The following is a 9,016-nucleotide window of genomic DNA, read 5'->3' as shown; positions in this document are numbered from 1 at the left end:
TTCCAGTCATTCCACTTGCTTAGGCTTTTATATATATAGATGTTTGCTTGATACTGTATGGTAGCTGATTGAGGGTCTGTTCATTTATTTCAGGTTATTTCCCTCTGTGTTTCATGTAGCGTAGTTTGTATAGTTCTGTTCCATACTTTAATATTCTTCCACAGTTTCTAATCTGTCAATCCCATCACCCTGTGTATATTTTATTTCACAAATTGTTTTTATATCTAGAAGTTCCATCTGCCTTTTCTGATATGTACTATTTTTCTACTTATGTTAATGTTTTTTAGTCTATATTCTTTAGCTTACTTAAGATTTATAGTAACTCTATTTTTTGTTTTTTCAAAAAGCTTTATTGTTTCCATTTGGTCCAATGCATGGGAGAGGGCTCCAGGGTGGTTAAAAGGATGCCTAGTGGTTTCAGGAAGAGGCTCAGGCAAAAGCCAGAGACCAGGGAGATGCTCCTCAAAGGTCTCTGAGCTCCAAAGGCTCCTAGTTGTGCTTCAGGGTGAGCCTTTTGAAGAGGTACTCGTCCAGCCCAGCCCGGGGCAGGTCAGCCTGCAGGAAGTTAGTCAGGTTCACCCATCTCTTCGATGAGCTTCACCTGCTCATTCAGGAAGCGGTTCTCCAGAAATTCAGAGAGATGGGGGTCTGTATGGACAGAACCCAGGGCATGCAGATCCAAAAGGGCCTGGTTCAGATTCTTCTCCAAGGCCATCTTGGCTTCCATGGCATCCTGAGTTTTTCCCCTTCATCTTGGGAAGGCTTCAGCAAGTCCTGGAAGAGAATGTGGCCACCGCACTGGTTGTGCATCTTTAAGAGACATGGGGTGCCCTTATACTTCTCTTCAGCCAACTTGTGGAAGAAGTGGCCCATGCCCTCCATAGCCACATCATCATGGTGAAAATAGGTACCCAGAGAGAGGTAGGTGTAGGCGGCCGGTAGATGCAGGTTGGCCAGGTGGTTGACGGCAGCCTCTACCTCCATGGAACAATTCTGATGAATTTTTGGAGCTCATGATTGTTCAACAATAAGGAGTTAAGGTGAAAAAATGGTGTTGGCTGGTCTCAGAGGCTTAGGATGGCTGAGGTGGTTCTGAAGGTGGTGACTGGAAAAGAGGTTGGAGGGTGGTCAGAGGTTGGAAGAAAGGGTCTATTCCGAACACTGTTGGAGCCAGAGACAGATCGGGGCAGCACCCAGGGTACCATGAGATTTATAATAACTCTTTCAGGCCAGGCTTGAATCAGCTAGATGCTTTACATAAGTAATGAATTAATTTTTACTTAAATGAGCATTATTACTCTTATTTTACAATTAAGGAAACTAAAGCTCAGAAGGGCAAATTAACTGTTCTCTTCAATATTAACTCCCCTTTACCTGGTTGTTGAGACTTAAATAAGTATTTTACTTCTATGAATCTCAGTTTCCATGTCTATTAAACTAGAGATCATAAAAATTTCACAGCATTGTATGTGAAAAGTACTTTTCCTCTGAAGTTATTTTTGCTGCAGTTGGAAGAAGAAATTTAAATTTTATCTCAGGGGACAGCCCAGCAATAGCAGAGCTAAGGGTATTCATTTGCATAAGTGTGTGTGGTGGAGGAAAGACACCTCATTGGAAGGCTCTTATAAATTAGGGAGCAGAAGATAGGGGCATTCCTGCAGAGGTGTGTGGAGAGGAAATAGAAAACATGAGTGCCTCACCCCGCCATAAATAAGCCTGGCACTGCATATTATGGGTATGTTTGAGCAGCTGTGGTTGCCATTGTTTTGTTAATGTGACTTTACCATTTTGACATGGGTGTCCTTTGGAAAAGAGAGATGGTTGTATATTGGCCATCTTAGTGGCCTTTTCCAACCATCCAGAAGATAATAGCAGTGAAGACAGCATCTGCTGAAGGGAGTTTTTATTTTTAAGATAAGGATTTTTGTCCTAGATCTGTGTACCTTCACAGAGCCTCCTCTAGGACTGGAGAGCTCGGTTTGTTTGCCCTGTGTTTCCAGGACACATGAATGAGTTCCATGATAGAGATCAATTTCCTTTTTTTATTTTTATTGCCTTTTTGTTATTTGAGCTATTAGTCAGCAGAACCAGCCTGGGCAGCAATCTTGAAAATGCATTCAGGGTTCACTATTTGCTTAGTGCCAGCTCTATACAAGTGTATTGCTACAGACTCTGTGCTATGGATACAGACATAGTCTAGCCGGGAAGACAAAATATAAGTTAAACATGCTGTGGTCATAGGTATAAGCCACAATGTATGGGAACATCAAGGAGGGGCGCCTTACCCAATTGGTAAAAGGCTAGAGAGGCAAAACTCAAAAGGGGTTCCGGTTAGGGTGATGCTTGACTGAATTCTGCAAGATGAGCACAAGTTTGTCAGGGATGGAAGTAATGGCAGGGGAGGAGGTTCCCAGCAGAGGGAAGGGCAGTGTTTGTGGAGGCTTGGCAATGTGGTGAGTATAGTGCCTCTGGTACCTGTAATTTGTTTTGACTGGGGCTCAGGGGAGATAAGGAGGACAGGTGGACAGGGTTCAGACCGTGAGGAGGCTATTATGCCTCCTGGTCACAGGGAGTCTGAAAGTGAGAGCGTGGGTGAGGAGGTATTAATTCATATCCACGCTGGAAAAAACAGCTCAAAGTACAAGGCTGGTTGCTGACAAATCAGTTGCCTCAAATTTGTGTCTGATCCCAGAGGGCAGGGGGTTGATGCAGAAATACCACGGAGGACAGGGCCTAAGCTCTCAGGCAGCGAGGAAATCTGCTGAGTGGAAGCCTCTGGGGCCTGACGGTGGGATAAACAGCTTTGCTCAGATCTCTAGCCTCTGGGTAAACAGTGGCCTGTTTCTAAGCGGAGGTGGCTCAGCTGGGGGTAGCTGGTGTTGGCTCCTGAAGCAGAAGTAGCCGCTGCCTGGGCTTGTACAGGCTCCCGAGTTCACAGGCAGACCACAGGAAGCTGACAAACCCACAGACGCACGGACATGTTGGAAAGAGAACTGTAAAAGGCCAAGGAAATGTTTACAACCAAGCAAGGTGGTAAGAAGAGGAATGTCCTATGTTAATACCAACCTCGGTGCAAAAGTCTAACTACTTAATATTCCCTGCTCAGCTCAGTAACTATAACAGGTGCCAGGCTTTGAGCTAAGTGTCATTATCTTGCAGGATAATAACAGTAACTGACGCATTTTGAGTGTTTGCTTTGTCTCATGTACTGTTCTAGACATATTCCATATCATTTTCATTTCATTTTTACGTTTACCCTATGAGGGAGTTAGAAATACTATTTTCATGTTATAGATGTGGATACTGAGTCTGAGAAGTAAGGTTTGCTTAGTGTCACATAGGTAGGAACTAACTAGTGGATCTGGGACTTGAACCCAGACAGTGGAACTTCACAGAGCAGTGGTTCTTTTCACCATAGCTATGAGATACACATCATTAGCCCTGCTGTGTATGTGAGAAAACTGAGGCTCAGAGTAGTTAAATAAGTGGGGTAGCTGAAATGAACCTCAGGCTCTGGTTCCGGTGCTGGGTTGCCTTAGCCACTCCACTCCACAGCTCTCAACACTGGGGACATGTCCAGAGCTAGCTTCTGTCTCTATGGGACTTGTCCCTGGTCGGACCTGAAGTGTATAAGAAAACTGGGCTGTGGAGAGAAACAGCCAGACTTGCTGAGGAGATGATAAATGTGTCCCACAAAGAGCAGAAGGTGTTAGCCACACAGTCATTGCTAGTCAAAGAATCAGAAACATTCACTAGGCAGGGGACCCCCATCACAGGCCTCACCTCCCCTGCTCTTACAACTAGCCCCGAAGAGTGGAGGAGTTAGGAACAGAGGGAAGTATTCCAGACCCAGGCAAGGGCCACTCTCCAGGGAGTCAGATATGGAAGAATAGTCCCCCTCCCCCAATTGCCCCCCCTCCCCACCACACACACACACACACACACACACACACACACACACACACACTTTAATCCCTCAAGCCACACAGGGAGTTGTGGGCAAGAGATAGTGAGGAAGTTGGTTTGAGTTGGGGATTTTGAACTGGACTACATAGACGTTTTGTTAAAAAATAAGAACACAATTATGAAATCTGGGTAATTTTGTAATCTGCTCAAGTTATCATTAGGGAAGGGGAAGGGAGAATTCAGAGAGTGTAGGCAGTGACAGATATAAAACTGTTTTATGAGACTGTTCAGTAGACCAGCTACATCAGTCATCTACCAACTCAGGCATTCTAGCATCACCTGCCCTTCCCATCAGCGTGCTCCTCCTTCCACCCCTCTCTCATCCTCAGAAGAACTCTAACCCTAATCCCAGTGCTTGCTACCAGAGCAGTGCTCTTCCAGCTCATGGTTGAAAGCTGACAGTTGTTATTTCTCTAGGATTCATACTATGCTTCCCTCCCAAATCAGATTTTCAAACAGCCTAAGGTCAGGGCACAGTGGCTGTGCAAAGCTTAGATCAAGTTAACATCCATGGCCTCATGAGTCAAGCTCTAAACACATCCAGTGAGTGGATTCTATAACCTTGTTAAGCTGGCTTTCTAAGACCTTTCTCATTCATCATGGACAGCACCCGGACTGAGCGTGAGCCCTATGTCTGTTGAACACTTTGGGGAAACAGGCTGCATGTTCTTCTACAGAGAGGCTGAATGTCCCAGGAATAGGAATTAGCATCTTAAGGGCTGGGGAGCAGAGGTAGGTCGCTAAGGCCTTGCACCTCTTCCTGAAAGGCAAAGCTCTGAGGCGGAGACAAGAGTTAGCCTGTCTGAGATGGCTCTGACTCAGTGAGTGGGGCAGAACCTATGGTAGATACCTGGGAAGACCATGGGACTATGAAAAAGGAGCAGATAGCTCCAAGCTTTCAGACTGAAGTTTACTTCTTCTGAGCAAGTTTGACTCCCACCAGACTCAGATATCTCCCCTGAGAACCTAAAACTGAGCCTAGTAAGTCAGGCCAAAGCTCAGAGCTGCGTTGGGACTCCTGAAAAAGGACCAAAGAACAGTGTGGGGATGGCCAGGGCATCCTCTGCCTTACTACGTAGCTCTCCATACTATAGACACTCTTTATGGCTTGCTCTTCATGATCTAGAATTGATTTACCACCTAAGGATGAATGCTTCTAAGTCTACCTTGATATTATTTTTAATCTGTACCCCATCTCAGGGAGAACAAAATTTATATAATTATAGGTAATCATTACCTTGAAATATCCAAAATTTATATGCATTCATACATCCATTTAACAGATATTTATGGAGTACGTACTATGTGCCATTGTTAAATCTCCAAGTTCTCCACATATCCAGGCCCCCTTTGGTGTAGGAAGAGGGAGATGTCTCAGGAAAACAGAGGCCTTTACTTAAGCTGCAGAAAGCTGGAAAAGCACAAAGTCACACATTTTAAGACAACCAAAGACTTCCTAGAAAAAGAATATTAAAAAGGGATTTGACTTTCACAGTGAGATCTTTTTTAAAAAAAGGATTAAAAAATTAATTGATTTTTAGAGAGGAAGGGAGAGGGAGAGAGAAACATTGATGTGAGAGCAGAACATCAATCAGCTACCTCCTGGACAACCCCTACCCAGGCATGTGCCCTGACCGAGAATCCAATGGCAACCCTTTCCGTGCATGGGACAACACCCAACCAACTGAGCCACACTGGCCAGGGCTGTGAGATCCTATTTGGGCTGGGGGTGAGTGGATGGGGCAGTGCTTAAGTCACAGAAACATGTCAAATCTTGATGTGGAGGCCCTTGCATGAAGAGGGTATAATCTACTCTTTTCAGTCCTTGGTGGGCATTAGTACATCGGAATGAGGCTTTCCCAATTTTTAATGGGACTGAAAAGTCCACAGACCGCTTGGATTTTATAGAAACAGTTGTTTTTATTTTCTATCTGGATAAAAAATTGTGATTTTTATGTTGTCTCAGAACATGATGGAATTGGGATTTCATCATTTATGTACCCGTTTTTGTGACTGTTGGATGGCTCTAGCACATTTCCAACATGTAAAATATTTTTTGGTCTGAAATGGGTTGTGGGTGGGGATTCCTGTCTTACACTTTGGATAAGGAGGAACTTTGTGGGAAGTGGGGTTTGAGAGGCAATAACAGCTTTAAGGAAGAAATTGCCTGCCTTCGCGTTCTCTCGGCCTATTTAGTGAAGCCATTTGGATGGCGTTGTGCGGCTCCACTCTTGTCTAGGTAAAGAAATTACTGCATGAGCTCACCTTTGGCCCCCGGCCCTGGGCGATCATGCCAGTAAATCTATATTAGTTTAATCAGCACACCAAACGTCTATATCTTTGTTCTAATCTCAGAATGACCTGGGCTCAGAAAAATTTCGTTTTCCATATTATTTTTTATCTTAACCTCTCAAGACAGTGGGCCTTCCTCTGAGCACTTGTTTGTCAGGTAGGGGGGGAAGGAGAGGGAAAAAGGAAGAAGCAGAGGAGATTCACGTCCGCCCTAACATTCTCAGATGGGATTGTCATTTTCACACGTCAGGAGGCAGGCGGATGCACAGGCTGGCCCTTGGATGAGAGTGTGCAGATGCGTGCAGATCTTTCTAGGCGTGCTCTTCCCTATCACATCCAGGGGGAAACACAGAAAGTATTTTCTGTGGCTTTGAGCAGAATACAAACCAGAGCCCTTTCACTAGTAGTGATGCTCCCTGCGCTTCAGGGCCCTCTGCAGAGTGGCCGGCCTGTTTGGCCTGCCGTTTCACTCGCTGGAGTTGGCGGTTTGGCCTGCAAAACAGCCTACAACCCTCGCCCTTGTTCTCCCTCAAGGGAATGTGCCAAACAGCATGTTTGCTTTGCCCACGGCCTCCCCACCGGACAGCAGCTCCAGTTCTTTGCTCAATCCAAGCATCTTAACGGAAACTTGAGCAGTCAGCAGAGCTCCAAAGAGCCGCACAAGAGGAATCTGGATGCGGTCCTAGCCTGGCCCCCTCTCATCTCCCCACGCTCACCCCTTGCTCACCCCTTCCATTGGCAGCTGCCTGAAAAGGGCCAGTGGGAACCATGAAGTCTATCCACACTTCTGTCCTAGAATCAGGTTGCTGACACCAGTGGCCCTTCTCCTGAGCGAAGCCCTGGGAAGCACTTGGCATTGACTGCTGGAGACACTATTACATGTCCTTTAGAAAGTCAGGACGGTGGAAGATCACTTCTCATTGGGGAGGTGGAATTTGAGAAGAGGCTTAAAGTGAGGGATAATTAAGATGGCGGGGGAAGATAAGGGAAGAAAAACTTGGGAGGGGGATGGAGACTCAGGTCAGGAATGATCCCTGAAACTCCAAATGCCTAATGCACCCTTCATGGGGACGCTTGTCAAAGCACTTACCCTCAGGACTGCGATCTGTTGTGTACTTGTCAGACATCTAGACCAGAGGGTGAATTCTCAATTCTTACCTATTCAACACCACCTGGCCATACCTAGCACAGATATATCACGGAGGGAGCACAGAGCGCCTGAAGAAAAAATAAATAAATAAATAAATAAATAAATAAATAAATAAATAAATGCTTGTTGATCTGAACGGAAAGTTGTCAGCATGAGCAAAGCTCAGCAGGTGCAAGAGAGGACGAGAAGAGGGGAGAGATGGGAATAAAGCTGAAAGGGAAGTAGGTATTTTCTCTTCCTTCAGGTCTTGAAGCAGAACTCTTTTGGGTAAGTCAACAAAGATTACTGAGAATCTTTGCGTAGGCTCTGCTCTTAGAACAGGTTGTAAGGTGGCAAATGTGACCCTCCTGACTCCCTCCTTTTCCTCAGTACTTCTTAGTTGCTAAGCAAATGGAAGCCATGAGACCTCTCTCATCTATCCACCACCAAACTGACCACCTGCCTGCATTCAGACCGACACGTTCTGCCCACCCTCCTGCTATGTGCAGAAATGGTTCCTGCTGCAATCTGAGTCTGCCCTTCCCTGGGTACTGGTTCCTCTCTTCTTTCATTTACTCAAGGACTTTGCTCCTGCAAAGATCCTGAAATTATTCTCTCTCCCTCTTGGCAGAATCATTCTCATCTACATACAATTTGCTTTACTATCTCCCATCTTAGCTGTTGACCTATTTCTCTGCCCCTATTTATAGCAAAGAGCTTTAAAAGAGCCTATTATATTTTCTGTCTCTAACTCCTAGCCTCCTTTATTCTCTTTGGCCTACTCCAGTCATATTTGTATCTCCAAACTCTGTTGAAAATGCTCCAGTTAAGTCACTAGTGTTTTCCATCTTGCCAAAACCAATAGTCTGATCATATTATACCTTGCCCAACCACTCTGTTCATTTCAACCACTGCTCATTCATACTGTTTTTCAAAGCACCAAGCTCTTTCCCCTATGCACTTGCTGCTCCCTTTTTCTCAAACATGCTTTCATCAGCCCATCACCAGGCTCTCTCCCTCACTTCAAATTTCTGCTTGGAGAAGCCACTCTGATATCCTAGCTGAAAATAAAACCTCTCATCATCCCATGTGCTATCATCTACTCCCTTATCCTGCTGTCTTCCTTCTTAGCACTTGTCCTTGCTGAGATTATATCTTTATTTGCTATCTAATTTATGCATGATTCCCAGGAGAATATAAACTCTAAGAGGTTAGGCACTTTTGTCCATCTTGTTCCTTTCTTATACCCAAAACCTATAACAGGTCTGGCACATTGTCAGCTCTCAATAAATGATAAATGAATAAAGGCACAGACCTACCCCTTAGGAGCTCATAGTCTACTTGGGGATAATGGTAATGATGATGATGATGGTGATGATGTGGTACATAACACTAAATTTTATATATATATATATATATATATATATATATGCACCCAATGCATATATATACACATATATATGTATATATATATATATACTAGGTGCCCAGTACACGAATTTGTGCACCTTGAAAGGAATGTGGACCATGAGGCTGCGGTGGGCACAGGGGCAGGTCTTGGCCCATCCGTCCGCGCCCCTGCCCGGCCCCTCCCGCTGCAGACCCCGGTCCCCTGTCTGCCGGCAGCTC

General features: G+C 45.1%; 1 pseudogene; it reads right to left on the bottom strand.

Moving 5' to 3' along the window:
* Positions 1–489: 489 nt before the first annotated feature.
* On the bottom strand, positions 490–7,385 carry LOC106697813 (annotated as a pseudogene).
* Positions 7,386–9,016: the final 1,631 nt, after the last annotated feature.

The sequence above is a fragment of the Myotis lucifugus genome, unplaced genomic scaffold (genome assembly GCF_000147115.1).
Source record: "Myotis lucifugus unplaced genomic scaffold, Myoluc2.0 scaffold_104, whole genome shotgun sequence".
NCBI lineage: Eukaryota > Metazoa > Chordata > Mammalia > Chiroptera > Vespertilionidae > Myotis > Myotis lucifugus.
Note: the sequence above shows the minus strand (reverse complement) of the source record. Positions and strands in the feature narration are given on the sequence as shown.